The sequence below is a fragment of the Macrobrachium nipponense genome, chromosome 5, assembly GCF_015104395.2.
Source record: "Macrobrachium nipponense isolate FS-2020 chromosome 5, ASM1510439v2, whole genome shotgun sequence".
NCBI lineage: Eukaryota > Metazoa > Arthropoda > Malacostraca > Decapoda > Palaemonidae > Macrobrachium > Macrobrachium nipponense.
The window spans coordinates 2,963,585-2,980,423 of record NC_061107.1 but is presented as its reverse complement, the minus strand read 5'-3'; positions in this window follow the sequence as shown (position 1 = coordinate 2,980,423).

Sequence of the window (16,839 nt, the reverse complement as noted above, 5' to 3'; positions counted from 1 at the left end):
AGTTTTGTAGTACTCTCTCTCTCTCTCTCTCTCTCTCTCTCCTGGATTGAAGTTCCTGCCTGGCGCAACTTTCTACGTGAATTTCCCCTTTGAGCTAGTTACCGGAAGTGTGCCCGATTTCATCATACTTCCTGTTTTCATTTTTCAATTCCATTCTTTCATATGCTACGAAAGGACGATTTGGGGTCGAGTTCATTAAGGCAGATATTGATGTAAATAGATGTTTAAACTACTGTCATATTTTGCAACAGTGGGATTTCATATTTTTAACCGTTTTGATATATTGTTTCGCTGCATTTGTAATGGAGGACTTATAGTTTAATGGCTGATTCGCAGCATATTGTATGCGAAATTTTAGAAATAATTTGTTACGTTTTAAGTATACTTCATATAAGTTCTTTTATGGTTTATATGAAAATAATTATGTTCTCATTATTGATATTTTATAAATATTTTCTTCGTAAGTAGATTGGCTAGAGAGCTTCAAAATGCTATGTTGACCATCTACCCTCCAATCATCAAGCATGCCAAATTTTTATTTTAGGTTTATTAAAGTTGGCCATGATCGTGCTTCTGGCAACGCAGCACAACAACACAGACCAATACGGCCGGCTCTGAGAGTTTCATGGGCCGCGGCTTATGCAGCTTTATACCGAGACCACCTAAAGATTTTTTTTTTTTTTTTTTTTTTTTTTTTTTTGTTTTTTTTTTTTTTTTTTTTTTTTTTTGTTAACTTGATTATTATACCCGGTGGATGGCTTGTCCTGTATAGTTAGTTTGCACCGTTATGGCCAACTTTAACCTTAGATATATTAAAATCTATTGATGCTAGAGGGCTCTCTCTCTCTCTCTCTCTCTCTCTCTCTCTCTCTCTCTCTCTCTGTTCATACAAGTTCTGCAATACAGCAAATTATTCGACATTTTAAAAGTCATGATAACGTGCAAGAAATGTGAAATTGTCGACAATAAAATTTGACATTCCAAAAAGTCGCAATAATGTGTCTTTTGTAATGTCGAATTTTGCTGTCGACATTCCAAAAGTCGCATTCCATAAAGTCGCAATAATGTGTCCCCCCTTGGAATACGACTTTTGGAATGTCGACTTTTTGGAATGTCGACATTCCAAAAGCCGCAATAATGTATCAAACAAAAGTGAATAGGTCGACAGCAATTCTCCCAGAAAGGTAAAGACTGTTAATGAAACGACTGGATGATTTCGATATGCCGGCGGTTCCGCTTTAGTACAGCAAATAGCGGATTCAGGGAACTATTTACTTTGACGAGATCTCATTCGGGTACGATGGCACTTACATGATAGACCCTCAATGGAAAGATCATCAGCTAATCTGGAGGACTCTGGGAATAGTTTCCTTATGTAATCCTTACAACACCGTAGTGGTTCGATTCTCTCCGCCCTAGTTGAAATGTGACTGAATAGGATGCGTGGTTTAATGTGCTGATTAGTTGGTCACGTGTGGGTGTGTAAGGTTCGTAGTTCCTCGAATGGAATGAATGGGTACCTTCATTCTCACATCTCTGCTGCCTGATATAGTTATGTCTCAGGATTAGACAGAATTTGTCAGTTTACAAAAGGAATATTCTATTTGTCACATATGAAAACGCTCATAGGAATTCATGGGTATTTTCTTTAATTCTAATCGTCTTCTGTAAGACGCTAAGTAATAAAGCGATATCTGAAACATTGCTTATATATTGTTAAGAGTTTCAGAAAACTATATTTACCCTTAGACTGCTCTGTTTTCCACTACGATTTATTTAATTTGACTTTTTATCCTCAAGTTAATGCTGATTCTGTAGGACTAAGTAATAGAATGATATATATATATATATATATATAGATATTATATATATATATATATATATATATATATATATATATATATATATATATATATATCTATATATATATATATATATGATATATATATATATATATATATATATATATATATATATATATATATATATATATATAAATATATATATATATATATATATATATATATATATATATATATAGATATATATGATATATACATATATATATATATATATGTATATATAGCTATATATATATATATATATCTATATATATATATATCTATATATATATATATCCTATATACATCATATATATATATATATATATCTATAGATATATATATATATATATATATCAGATATATATATATATATATCTATATATCTATATATGATATATATATATATATATATCTATCTATATATTACTATACTATATATCATATATATATATATATATATAATATACTATAAATATATATATATATATCTATACAATATATATATATATATATATATATCTTATATATCTATATACTATATTATATCTATATATATATATATATATATATAGTTATCTATAGTCTATATATATATATATATATATATATATATATCTATATATATATATCTATATATATATATATATATATAAAATATATACTATATCTATATATATATATATATATAGATTTATCTATATATATATATTATATAGTTTATTTTATAATATATATATCTATATATATATATATATATATATATATATATATATATATAATCATGCGATATGTGGGGGAGGGCGAAGAAGGGTTGGTGATTACATTATTAAAAAAGAAAAAAAACAAAAAAACACACTGCGTTTAGCGACTGACATCTGTCAGTATTTTTGGCATGAGTGGTCAAATCCTCAGCCAAATTCCGAATTCCTTATCAGGAAGGCTAACATTACCGAAACTGAATTGACTAGTAGATGGAGTCCCTCTGTTGAAACGGGGATCAGTTACCTAACTTCATTTAGTGTTTCTATATCAGTGGTTTCTTAAACATTTAGGGGGCGCGAGGCATAGGGAAGGAGAATTAAAGATTTTCTAATAATATTCGTTATTCTCTTTCACAGGGATTGAGGAACTAATGTTTAGGTTTATGAAAGAAAATAAAACTCAAAGGGTATCGTATTATTACGTCAGTTTCCTATAGTCTACTATAGTAGATTCACATCATCCGTGCATTTGATGTCTAGGCCCGTCCCTTACGACTCTCCCGATTGGTTGTTGGAAAGCCAATAACAGGGCTGGAAACTCCTCAGTCTCTCTCGAGAGTTCACATCGGTAGGATCTATGATCCACCCCTCCTTAGGGATACGTCTTTCAAAAGTACCCCTCAGGAGAAGTGGAACATACCTTCTGCCTATGTGAACTCTCTCGAGAGATAGTTTCCAGCGTGTGATTGGCTTATCAGCAACTAATCAGGAGCGTCGTAAGGGACGGGACTGCCTAGACATCAAATGCAACTTGGTTGAAGTGAATCTACTATAGTACTCTAGTTAGACTCATTGAGTGACCATGTTTTGTAATTATTCACCTTCCTCTCTGTCCATCGAAACCTCTTCTCTCGTTCTCTCTTTTTTTATTCAATTTTCTTTAAATTTGGGCTGGAATTTCATTCATAGATGCAAGGGGTGCGTGGAGGGAAGAACCAACTCTTAGAAGGGGGCGTGGCAATAAAAACTAAGAACCACTGCTCTGTATATCATTCTGCATCACAAATTACCTTTCGGTATTATTCACGAACCACGTTAATTTAATATCCCTTTGAATCACTTTGAGGGGCGGCACGGATGTGACCGTCGGAGGCGTTCTTCCGGAAAGGAAGGGTTCCGTAATCACCGACTCCCCTCTCCCTCTCCCCCTTCTGAATATTTGTTTGAAATTCGGGTCAGGTTGTCAAGTGTCATTTGAATAGATACTGAAATGCCAAAGTGGCAGGATAACAAAGGGTGACTGAAATTGGCTTTAACATTGAAATGTGCTTATTTGAAGTGAGTGTTCCTCCCTGAGAGAATTATTATTATTATTATTATTATTATTATTATTATTATTATTATTATTATTATTATTATTATTATTATTATATTATTATTATTATTATTATTATTATCTAGCAAATCGAGGCAAAATTAATGGCATTTAAATATTTTTACCAGAAACTTCTTAGGAAATTACTTTGCTACCTACCGGAGACTCTCTCTCTCTCTCTCTCTCTCTCTCTCTCTCTCTCTCTCTCTCTCTCTCTCTCTCTCTCTCTCTCTCTCTCTCTCTCTCTCTCTAGAGTCAGGGAAGCAAGTCATTTACAGGTTAACTGAAAGTGGAAACATTCCTTCAGTCAAAGCGTAATAACCATGAAATAAAAGTGAATGAAAACTTGCTAATGGTTTCCAGGACTGGTATCTAATCCCATTCAACTCAAAAGGTCACGAAAGAACGCCCCTTCCCACCTTCCCCCCCCCCCCCCCTTTTCCCCCCCCCCCCCCCCCTTTTGAAGTTAGCCTTGTTCAACCTGATAATTTTGAAGCAAGACCCTTTGTATTTTCCGTCTTTTTTCTTCAATTCCTTTAGAGCTATAACGTCAGCCCTTCTTAAACATTGAGCCAAATTCAACCCTGAGTGCTAACAGAATATATACGCTCATTACTCTAGCCATACTTAGCTGAAAAATGTCATTTCCTGTCTTTAGTGATTTGTGTTAAATGCTATCTTTTCTACCCATTTTTGGGTCCATTATAAAGAGGGAATTTTTTGAAAATCTCTATAATTTCAATACATATGATTTAATATTAAAAGTCAAATTGTTAGACTGTTTACAGACTAATCTGTAGAAATTATTCATTTTGGTGCGTTTCAAATATTAAATTCTAAATCACCTTAAGATTCTTATCAGTTTCATAAACGCGAAAATAAGTTACAATAAACCTTAACAGATAAATTCATAAAAACATAAAAAAAGACTTAATGGCAGAATAATGAAGACTTTTAATGGTAGAATAATGAAAAAAAGACATAATGGAAGAATAATAAAGTGTGCTGAAAAATATATATTGGCGTTTTGATTCTACATAAATTTCATAGGATAGTCAACCTTCCCAAGCCTGTAAGAGGATTGTGTACACCGTAGGCTTCTTGGGCAGAATATTGACAAAATATGGGATGGTGTTGCACTTCAAAGCTGCTATTAACTTCTCATTAGTTCTCATTGAAGTCTGGGATCTTATAGAATTTTACATGCGTGCGTATAGAATATTGCTCATGGGATACGAGCATAGAGAATATTGCTCATAGGATGCGAGCGTATTGGAATTTGTGGAAGGGATACGAGCTTATAGAATATTGCTACCGATAAGCTGCAGTCCTCTTGGCCTTGTCCTTAAAGAGTCAAGAATAAACCCCGAGTTATTTCTATATATCGAGAAATTCAATTACTGGAGAATATTCAAAGAAAACGAGATATTGGAAAATGTCTGTCTACAAGGCGACTGAGCTACGAGTGTTTGAAGAAGTATCTAAAACAATCTCCCATCGATATATTGCTCTATTTGGTATGTCATATTGTTCGACATCAGAGACACTGCAATGGGATCTAAGCTGACGAAGCCACGGAGCTTTGAAAATATACCTGAAAATAGCTGGAAGTAAGAATATATTCCCGATGTGAGGATTCTTTCTTCGAGTTTTACATATAATGCCTTATAAAAACTAAATCAGCTATATGGCCGGCAGCTCTCCAGTTGCTCACCAGATTGCGGCATAGTGATGGTGCGTTCCCATGGCTACGGAAAGCTCTGCCAGATGCACGATCCCCATGGCTAACTTTGACCTTAAATAAAATTAAACATACGGTAAGAGGGTACAATTTGGTATGTTTGATAATTTGAGTATGGATGATCAAGATAGCAATTAGCAGCCCTCTAGCCTCAGTATGTCTGGAGATCTTGAGGGTGGATAGAGAAAGGGCGGACGGACAGACAAATAGTCATCCCAACAGTTTTCTTTTACAGATAACTCAAGGCAAAATGTCATCTCACTTCTGGGAGCTCATGCCCTTCACAAAGGCTCTTTTCTCTAAAGGGAAATTGTTTTGATTTTGAAAGACTTAAGCTCCTTTTACTTAGGGTAAGGAAATTAATATTCTTGTTAAGATAAAAATTCTAAATCTGGCTATTATTACTTTTAAGGTTTATATAATTCTTCTCGAATTATTTGTCTAACCAAAGGTTTCTCAGGTATACATCCAACCTAGAGACTTGAGAGATTGCTGGAGAGGAGTCTCTCTCTCTCTCTCTCTCTCTCTCTCTCTCTCTCTCTCTCTTTTAGGAAAGAGAGACAGACAGACAGAGAGACAGACGAGAGACAGTACTTCGATATGCACAGATACTTTTGAAAATTTAGCAAAAGCGTAATTTTTTTTTTTTTTTTTTTCCTAGTGTTCTGAAAAGAAACCTATTGAGATGGTTTTGTCAGTTCGCCGGCACGCTACTTCTGTCCGTCTGGCCACTTTTTTGATGGCAACCCTCAGACCTTAAAAAACTACTGAGGCAATAGAGGGCTGCAAATTGGTATGTTGACCGTCCAACCTCCAATCATCAAGCAGTCTATCTGTGAATCAGTAGTTAACAAAAATATTTTTTTCTTGTATAGATTTCATTGGTTTCACAACACTAAGCCATTTTCGAGCTGAAATAGAAAGAACAAATCAAGAAACGTCATACTCGAGAGTTAAATCTTTGCAATAGCCAGATAGATTTAATAAAAACAACGGAAGGCGTGATCCGACCTTCATCTTACCCGAGGCTTTTGCTAAAATCTACGGTCGAATAGCGCATTGTTTGAAACAATGAAAATTGAAATATATACGCTATATTTTACCAGAAATTATATTTCTGTACTGTTTAACATGCACATTATATATTTTCTTACATTTTCATTCTGATGAATAAATGATAATATACCTATCCTACAATTCCTGTATCTCTACTCAACGTGAAACGTCCTTTTCAAGGAACCTTTTTATGTCTCTTCCATAGACCTTTCCTGACACCCCAACAAGCACAACAATAGGCTTACTCCCCAAAACGAAAACAAATATATTATTCTCGAGTATGACTTTTCTTTTTTGAACAGTCGACAATAATTGTTTCTTTGTGTCTATGGTGTCTGTTCCGTCTTGTTACCTTTATATGAATAGCATCAGTTGGGACGAATAATTATATACAAGAATATATATACAGTGTCCAAAAGACTTTCATTCTTCGCCCTTTCAGTTTTTCTCTCTGGCGACTTTCATTATCCTTTCACACCTACCCTCGATCCAAACACCCCCTCCCCCCCCTCCCCCCAACTTAAATACCATCCAAACCCCCTCCATTAAAGAAGATGATTTTTTTTTGTTTATTCAGTCTCTCAAGCCAAGTCACCCAGATAGTCTCTCTCTCTCTCTCTCTCTCTCTCTCTCTCTCTCTCTCTTTGAAGCAGAGAAAATACTTCATATTAAGCTCTTTCGGTGGTCTCGTTATAATGCTGTATGAGCCGCGGCCCATGAAGCTCTCTGCCGGCCGTGGTGGTCTGTTGCATTGCCAGAAGCACGATCATGGCTAAATTGAACCTTAAATAAAATAAAAAAATCACTGAAGCTAGAGGGCTGCAATTTGGTATGTTTGATAACCGGAGGGTGGATGATCAACATGCCAATTTGCAGCCCTCTAGCCTCAGTAGTTTTTAAGATCTGAGGGCGGGTGGACAGAAAAAAGTGAGGACGGTCAGACATGTTTTCTTTTACAGAAAACTAAATAGCATCGATTGCTCTCTCTCTGGAAACCGGATTCGAGATAAGAGTTTTGTAACAAAATGAATCTTTTATTCCACGAAGGTATCATTATTAAACCGTAGAATATAGAAGCGAACGTATGATGTATATGATCCTAATGGATACATCTGCTCCAACATCGCTCCGTAATTCCCCGGATGAAGCCAATTGCATAACTCGGCTATGGCGCCAACTTACATAAAGAACGCGACATTTCACGGCCTTAACATCCGGACATAATTGATTCATGTTAACGTATTCTGCCCCGTAAAGGCAATATTCTCCTTTTCAGTTCATTCTTTTGTTATTTTCAGTATTAGCGAGTCATTGTCTCCTGGAAAACAAAAGCAATGGGTTAACAACTTATTTTTCGTTGCTTGTGGAGAAGTGAATTATTTGGAATGCATCTACACCATTCTTAGACAGTTACTTCGTTAAATTGGTTTCATTTACTGTTTGAGTTCCTGGGCATGAAAGCGAGAATGAGTCAATGGCAAAATAATCCTAATTTTTCAAAGATTTCAATCATCTACGTCTGGATGGCACGCCACTTTTTTTTTTATCTTGCTTGTGTCTTATTGCCAAGATTAGGGATATATAGAAATGGTCTCTCGCATTTTCATATATAGATAAGATAATAGGTGAATCACTTTGAATTGCAATACTATATTAACTAGTTGTAGGATCAAGTTGGAAAATTAACTGGGTTGTCACTGAATGCTTGTATCGTTAATTTTCCCTTTTTTTATGGATAGTGAGTCTTCATCCAACGTTTATTTACCAATATTTTTCCATTGATTTCCTTTTATTCTGCAGCTCCCTATTAGTTACTGAGAACAATAATCAAGTCAGTAATATCTAATATTTAGTATTATTACCTTAGGAGAAGGGATTATGCAGATTACGTAGACATCCTGCGTAGAATTAACGCAGTAAAACCAGTAATGTATATAAACAAGGTGTGATCCGACCTGCAGCTTACTCAGCACGCGTGGAAGATCATCCCCTCACGCATAAGTTGTAAAGATTATATTCTTAACGTCAATTAAAACGTTCTGAAATCTATTGCGAAATAGAGCCTTGTTTCACCAACAAAAATTAAAATAAATACGCTATATTTTATTAGAAATAATTGTTCTGCACTGCTTAACATGCACAGTATTAATTTATTTTACATTTTCATTCTAATAAATAAATCATGAATACCCTGCCCTAAAAATCCTGTATCTTTAACTCAATGCGAGACACCTTTTTTCAGACCTTTTTAGGCATTTCCATAGACCTTTCATACCCCCCAAGAAGAATAACAATAGCAAGAACAACAATGAAGTAGTTTGTAGGCTTACTCCCTGCGTAAGCAAAGATATGGAATGATAAAACTGCTTTTCATTTCGGTATAATATTAAGATAATTGGGACAGTTGTAAATTTGAATAGAAATGATTTGCCACACTTTGCTATTAACTTATGGCACACGGCGTAACTTGAAGCTAAGTTTTTCTGTCCGCCCTCAGTTCCAAAATAACTACTGAGGCCAGAGGGGTACAAATTGATTACACACCCTCCAATCATCAAACACACCAAATTGCAGCCATCTAGCCTCAGTGGTTTTTATTTTATTTAATGTTAAAGTCAGCCATAATCGTGAGTCTGGCAACGTTTCTTGGGCCTCGGCTCATACAGTATTATAAGCTGTACAGATCATTCCATTCGGCACTTTTTTTTTTTAACTTGTTTCTGTCGTTTTCTATGACATGAGCTCGGAGTAATTACCACGGAGATAAAAATGGTCTTCCTTAATTCGTAGTGATATTCCAGAAGGCTGCCACAGATGCGACTGGCATTTTCTCGCCTGCCTCATTACAGGGTTCAATAGAATGCTAAGAGTAATTAACTCGACTCACCTTAAACAAACACGTGAATTCTCCCGATGTGTGAACAGACTAATCCTGTTAACGTGTATCCTGGGAAGACTTAAGTGCTATTACCATTCGTGATACCAACATGGCCCCGTGCTGAACAAGGTTTATAGAAAACAAAGATTAGATTAGGCAGGAATTAATGTTTAATTTTAGGGTCGAGGGAGAACTTGAAATCGAAATTGAATTAAGGTGTGCGGGAAATGGTTAAGTCAAATAAAATGCTGTTCTGCATAATTGCATAGAGTGTTTTTTTTATGTAGAATATTTCCCTCCGGCGTGATCAGTGGCCAATATTTTTATATGCCAGAACAACACCAAAAAGAAAAACCTCCCCCCCCCCTCTCTCTCTATCTCTCTCTCCTCTCTCTCTCTCTCTCTCTCTCTCTCTCTCACACACTTTATGGTTGGATATATGAATTTGCATAGCATGGATATTGTTCCTACATTTATTAGTGTTTCCAAGCGCAGGCGGCAGGATATTATTATCTTCAACTATAAGAAATCTGTGTCAAATCCGAAAATCCGAACTGAATCAAGAATTAGAAGTCACGAAGGAATAATCTAGAGGCATAAGGCTGTTTTCTTTTCTATCTGTCGTTCCAGCCAGTCTTCAGCAAACAACAGTCGACTGATAGCCAGGTACATGATTACGCTACTGGGGGCAAACTGCTTCTGCATCATCGCCCCATTTTCGAGACCTGCTCACGAGAGAGAGAGAGAGAGAGAGAGAGAGAGAGAGAGAGAGAGAGAGAGAGAGAGAGAGAGAGGTTAATTATAACCTCTTATGGTGATCATAAACGTAAGATTGGCAGTCAATATTAGCTGGTAACGAAGATCAAACGCTTCTTGGGTAGGTTAGTCATTCTCGATGTCGATGGAGACCTTTGATAAGTTCTGGCGGAGAAGATCGACTAGAGGGAATCGCCACATTTTTTCGATTATTTTACGAAACAACAACAACAACTCCTTTGTTGTTGTTGTTGGGTCTATGAAAGAGCCTAAATTGTCTGGAAAAGGTGTTTTGCGTTGAGTTGAAAATACAGGAATTTTAGGAAAGGATACTTATTTTTTATTTATTAGAATGCAAATGTAAAAAATAAGTAATGTGCATATTAAACAGTACAGAAAAATGATTTCTAATAAAATAAAGCATATGTATTTTAATTTTCGTTGGCGAAACAAGGCACGTTTTAATTTATGGATGAGGGGAAAATTGTGCGTGCATTCCATTCCGAGTAAGCTGGAGTTTGGGTCACGCCTCGTTTTTGTTTTTTCTCTTCATTTTATTTTTGGTCAATTAACTTTTGCTCTGCACCTTCATTTAGCATCTATTTTATGCTCTCTTCGAGCCGCAGAATTTAATTCATGCGAAATCTGACTTTGTTTTTTGGCTTATTCAACACGGCTGGGTTCATATACGAATGATAATGGCTTTTCGATCCGCGAAATTTAATGCCTGCTAAATCTAACCATGTTTTTGGCTTATTCAACATGTTGCGGATGATAATAGCTAAGAAGTTGAAAAAGATTTTTATACTTTCATTTAATTTCAGTTTTATGTTCTCGAGTCGCAAAATTTAATTCCTGCGAAATCTAATTCTGCCTTTTGGCTCATTCAACACGGCTGTCTTCTTAGTACGAATTATATTGTAAATATAATAATAACTAAGAAGATTAAAAAGATTACATTCCTTGAACGCTCGCGTAATTCTTCATGCTTTGCTCCTTTTTGACACTGAATACTTATTCACACATGGGCAAATCTGATTCGAGATTAATGTAATCTCAAAACCCTGACAAAAGAGTGTCGGACTCTAACAACAGAATGGTGCTCTCTGTCAACGCAGCCAGTAATCCACTTGAGGCTTCCTTGGCGCCAGCGAAGGTCAAAAAGGTTTCCCTTCACTCCTAATTTGTATTTACTCCTAGCAGTTTTCTCTCATTAAAATCAAGGTCTCTCTTGAATTATGACCTTGAATTTCAGACTTCAAACTAAAGGAAAATCAAGGCAAAATAGATAAATGAAAGAGCTTTTGGTTGTGAATCTGTTCTACCGTTCGATGACGCCTCTGACGCAGTCGACATACACAGAGAATGAAGCCAGAGTAATGTAAACAAACCTACGGGCCATCAATTTTCCGCGGTATAGATTTAATAAAAAGACTGCATATCTGATATAGATGAAGCGTTAACGTGCAGTGAAATTGCCTGACTTACAGATAGTGAGAGATTATAATTATGCATCAATTTTGCCCCAGGTACTGGAATTGAAATACATTTGCGTCATGTGTCAGTAACGGCTTCGACTGGAATATATTGGAATCACTTCTAGTAGAAGACGAGAAAGAGCGTGCTATAAAAAAAATGATAAAATATTTCTCATCAATGAATGCTTGTTCGTTATCCGATATATTTTGAAGAAATATATTTCAGAAATGTTTTTTTAAACACAATCATTAATTAACAAGTCTAATCTAACCACCAACTTTAATGAACCTTCGTTTATCTACCCACTTCGATCGGTTATGGCGTCGTAATGCTTTGTTGTGCATTTGATTAAAAGATGAAACAAATATGTCTTTAGTTTTTGTTTTACTTCCATTCCCGAGGATCATTATCTTCTTCTTCTTCTTCTTCTTCTTCTCTTCTTCTTCTTCTTCTTCTTCGTGTTTACAGCTTGATCCCCAGTCGGAGTCGCTGTTTCTGATGGGCCGTTTTCAGGTGTTTCATTCTTGTGTCCTCCCTTTTTTTTATATCTTTTATAGGTTTTCACCCGAGAAAACCCTCCTCCCTGTTAATTAATTAGATAATCTATCTATATATCTATCTTCCTACCTGTATAACGGAATCACGAAAATGTGGAACCTGATGAATACACGGAGAAAGGTGAAATCCACGAACGAAAGTGAAACAATGAAGTGGTGCTAGGCTTTATCTGTCTGTCTGTCTATCTATTTATTTATTTATTTTCAAAAGCATTGAATTAAGATGTAGAGACTATACTCAGTGTATTTATAACCACCACATTTGTCATATGCAATTTCAAGGACAAAATAAATAAATAAATAAATAAGTAAATAAATAAATATAAAAAAAATGCCTCGAGTACTTATAGACATTAGGTCTGCTGTTCGACAACTCATGAGTTGAATTTGATTTCATTTGGTCCATAGCCGTCCTTTTAAAGGACCCTTAAAAAATGAATTGGATTAATTTTAGATTGAAAACCGTAGCCTTTAATTACCTTGGTAGATATATCCCCGACTACAAAAGAGCAGAGTTGACAACCTCTTCCTCCCACTCTCTTTTTAGCTCTGTTTGATTTTAGGAAAGTTTCTAAATGGAACTATCGTGCTCTGCCATTCGGATAAGACTCAAATAATGATAACGAGGATCAAAGGAGGAGGAGGAGGAGGAGGAGGATGGAGGGGGAGGAGGAGGAGGAGGAGGAGGAGGAACATTAATTAGGAGACAGGAATATTCCCTCCCTTTCATCTTCTTTTGGTTAGTTAACGACACGACGAAAGAAGGGGGTGAAAAAAGGAGAAGCATGAGAGAGGGTGACTTCAAATTATGTCCCATTCAGGCGACGGGGAAACGTCAAATAAAAGCTTTAAATGATGTAGGTAAAGCCAAAAGATATTTTGATTTTTTGTGTGTGATTAACCCTTAAACGCCGGAGCGTAAATAAAAAAATGACTCCCGTATGCCGGAGGGGTTTGAGAGTGAGCGCGTAAGCGGAAAAAATATTTTTTCAAAAATCACAGCGCGCTTAGTTTTCAAGATTAAGAATTCATTTTTGGCTCCTTTTTTTTGTCATTGCTTGAAGTTTTGTATGCAACCATCAGAAATGAAAAAAATTATCATTATCATATATAAATAATGCGATATATGATAGCGCAAAAAGAAAACGAAATTTCATATATAATTGATTCAAATCGCGCTGTGCGCAAAACGGTTGAAGGTAACAAGTTACTTTTTTTTTCGTTGTAATGTGCACTAAATTGCGATCATTTTGATATATAACACATTGTAAAACGATAAAAGCAACACAGAGAAAATATTATCACAAAATAATGCATGAATTCGTAACGCGCTTACGTAAACACATTATTTTTTTTCAAAAATTCACCATAAATCTAAATATTGTCCTAGAGACGTCCAATAAATGTTTCAGATGAAGACAAATGATTGAATATTACTATACTGTAAGAATATTAGCTTACAAATGCAGTTTTCGACCATATCTGACGAGCTAAAGTTGACCGAATGTCGAATTTTTTATATATATATATTTTTTTTATATGCAATTATTTCGGAAATAAGAAAAGCTACACTTTCAAATATTTTTCGTTTATTTTAACATGAAATTGCGCACATTTACATATATAAAACTCTATGAAATGCAATAATTGACGGAGCAAATATTCCGAGAATGGGACTTACGCATTTCGGAGGAGATTTGTGGCGGAGAATCCGCGCGCGGAGGGGAAGGAAAGTTTTTTTAAAAATTCACCATAAATTTAAATATTGTGCTAGAGACTTCGAATTTGTTTCACGATGAAGATAAATGACTGAATATTACTAGGACTGTAAGAGTTTTTATCTTTACAATGCGTTTTTCGACCATTTCGGTAGAGTCAATTTGACGAACGTGGTTTTTTTTTTTTCTATTTATCGTGATTTATATGCAAATATTTCGAAATGAGAATAGCTACAACCTTCAACTATTTATTGTTGTATTATACATGAAATTGCGCACATTTTCATATATAAAAACGTTATGTAACGGCTAATTTAAAAGTGGTGCAAACATTACCACAATCGCACGTATGATTTTTTGCGGAAGAGTTACCGCGCGGACGTAAAGAAAATGTTATTTTTTTTCATAAATTCACCATAAATCGAAAATATTGTGCTAGAGACTTCCAATTTGTTGCAAAATGAAGGTAATGCATGAATATTACTAGAATATAGGCGTTTTAGCTTACAATTGCGTTTTTCGACCATTTCGGTAGAGTCAAAATTGACCGAAGGTTGAAAATTTGTCACATCATTTTTTCATTTTATGAAAATATTTCAAAATTGATAAAAGCTACAACCATGGGTTGTTTTTAGTTGTATTGTGCATGAAATTGCGCACATTTTCATATATAAAACTTTATGTAACGGCTAATTTAAAATGGTGCAAACATTACCACAATCGCATGTATGATTATTTCGGAAGAGTTACCGCGCGGACGTAAGGAAAAGTTTTCTTTTTTCATAAATTCACCATAAATCGAAATATTGTGCTAGAGACTTCCATTAGTTTGCAAAATTAGTTAAAATGATTGAATATTACTAAAATATAAGAGTTTTAGCTTACAATTGCGTTTTTCGACATTTCGGTAGAGTCAAAGTTGACCGAAGGTTGAAATTTTGGCACTTATCGTTATTTATATGAAAATATCTTAAAACTGATAAAAGCTACAATCATGAGTATTTTTTAGTTGTATTCCTACATAAAAATGCGCACATTTTCATATATTAATACTCTATGTAACGGCTATTTAAAATGGTACAAAAATTATGTCAAAGTGACGAAATAATTTCGGAGATGTGTCACAGATACTTTTTTAGTGGCGCAAAGAAAGAAATTCGCGCTTGCGCGCCTGCGTAACGATTGTAAACAAAACAACACCTTGATCCGTGAACTCCCCAGCATCCCCCAAGGCGCGTGATTCAAGAGTTTTCGGCTGGTAGGCCTAAAAGTATTTTCCGCGAATTTTTAAAAAAACTTTTGTATTGTCGACGTAAAATACGTCCAGTCGGCACCCGAGAGACAAAAAATGTCGACGTAAAATACGTCCAGTCGGCGTTTAAGGGTTAATAAGAAATGGATGACATCTTGATGTTAAAGATCACTGATACTTCGTCGTTTTGTTTATAGCTACAGTAACCTAACCTAACCTAAAGCACTGGAAAACCTTTTAAATGCCAGAAGAGCCAGAGAGTATTTTATTTTTGTACAATACATAAGGAATGAATGACATATTAATGCTAAAGACCACTTACAACTTCATTTTTTTTATAGCTACAGCTAAGCAGATGAAAACCCTACAGGCCTTTTTTCAAATTTTACAGGCCAGGAGAGCCAGACTATTTGTTTTGTATAATGCATAAGGATGAATGACAAAATTGATGCTAATACATAATTTTTGTTTACAGCTACAGCCAAGCACTGGAAAACATTAGAGGCCTCTTTTCAAGAACTGCCTCATGTTTCCTTCTCTATCTAAAATAGACGTTCCCAACTTTTTGTGGTCCTTACCCAACTTTTCATACAGAAAATTTCCTGTCCGTGTTCCATGTCCCACCGCCAAGCATAACCCATGTATAAAACCCGTAAAACATAGCACCCTGCATTCTGCGACAAGCACATAAGATTTCTCTGTCAGTACCCAAATAGCTACGGAACACCAGCACAACAATAACAGTCTGGAAAACAATCAAGCCCTTCATACTTATAGGTAAATATTTATCATAATTTTTCCTTACCTTTGGGAACCATGATCTAAAAACATCATTTTACGTTTTATTTCCCTTGGATTAATCAATCATTTGTTAGCCCGATTCGCTGATCTTCACGTGGAAAAGAAAATGGTTAAAATAAAAAGAGCTTTTCTAGACTGTCTGATGATCCTGAGTGGATGGAAGAGAAAGCTGATGGGTGAAATGGGAGAAGGAGTGAAAGAATAACAGAGAGAAAGGAGTGTAAAGAATGCATAGCACAGAAGCATCTAAAGGATGGATCAGATGAAGACCTAGGCAGTGCTAGACAGGTAGAAAGGAAGAGGTACTGCAGGTACTACTGTGGCTCTTGTTCTTTTCAGTTTTTAAGGGAGACATAGTTCATCCTCCCCTGTGGGAGTCTCATAGTATCCATTGTTCTTCTGCATTGGGTCTCTCTCTCTCTTCTCTCTCTCTCTCTCGTCTCCTTCTCTCATATATATATATATATATATATATATATATATATATATATTATATATATATATATATATATATATATATATATATATATATATATAGAAAGGTATGGAATGTGACCATGGAATATTCAATGTTCGATGCCAAGTATTTCAACCTCAGGCCTCATAACTCTTCCCTAACAGCATATAAAGGTGGAAATTCACGAGGAACTACAGAAAGAAAGAAATGTTATGATTGGACAT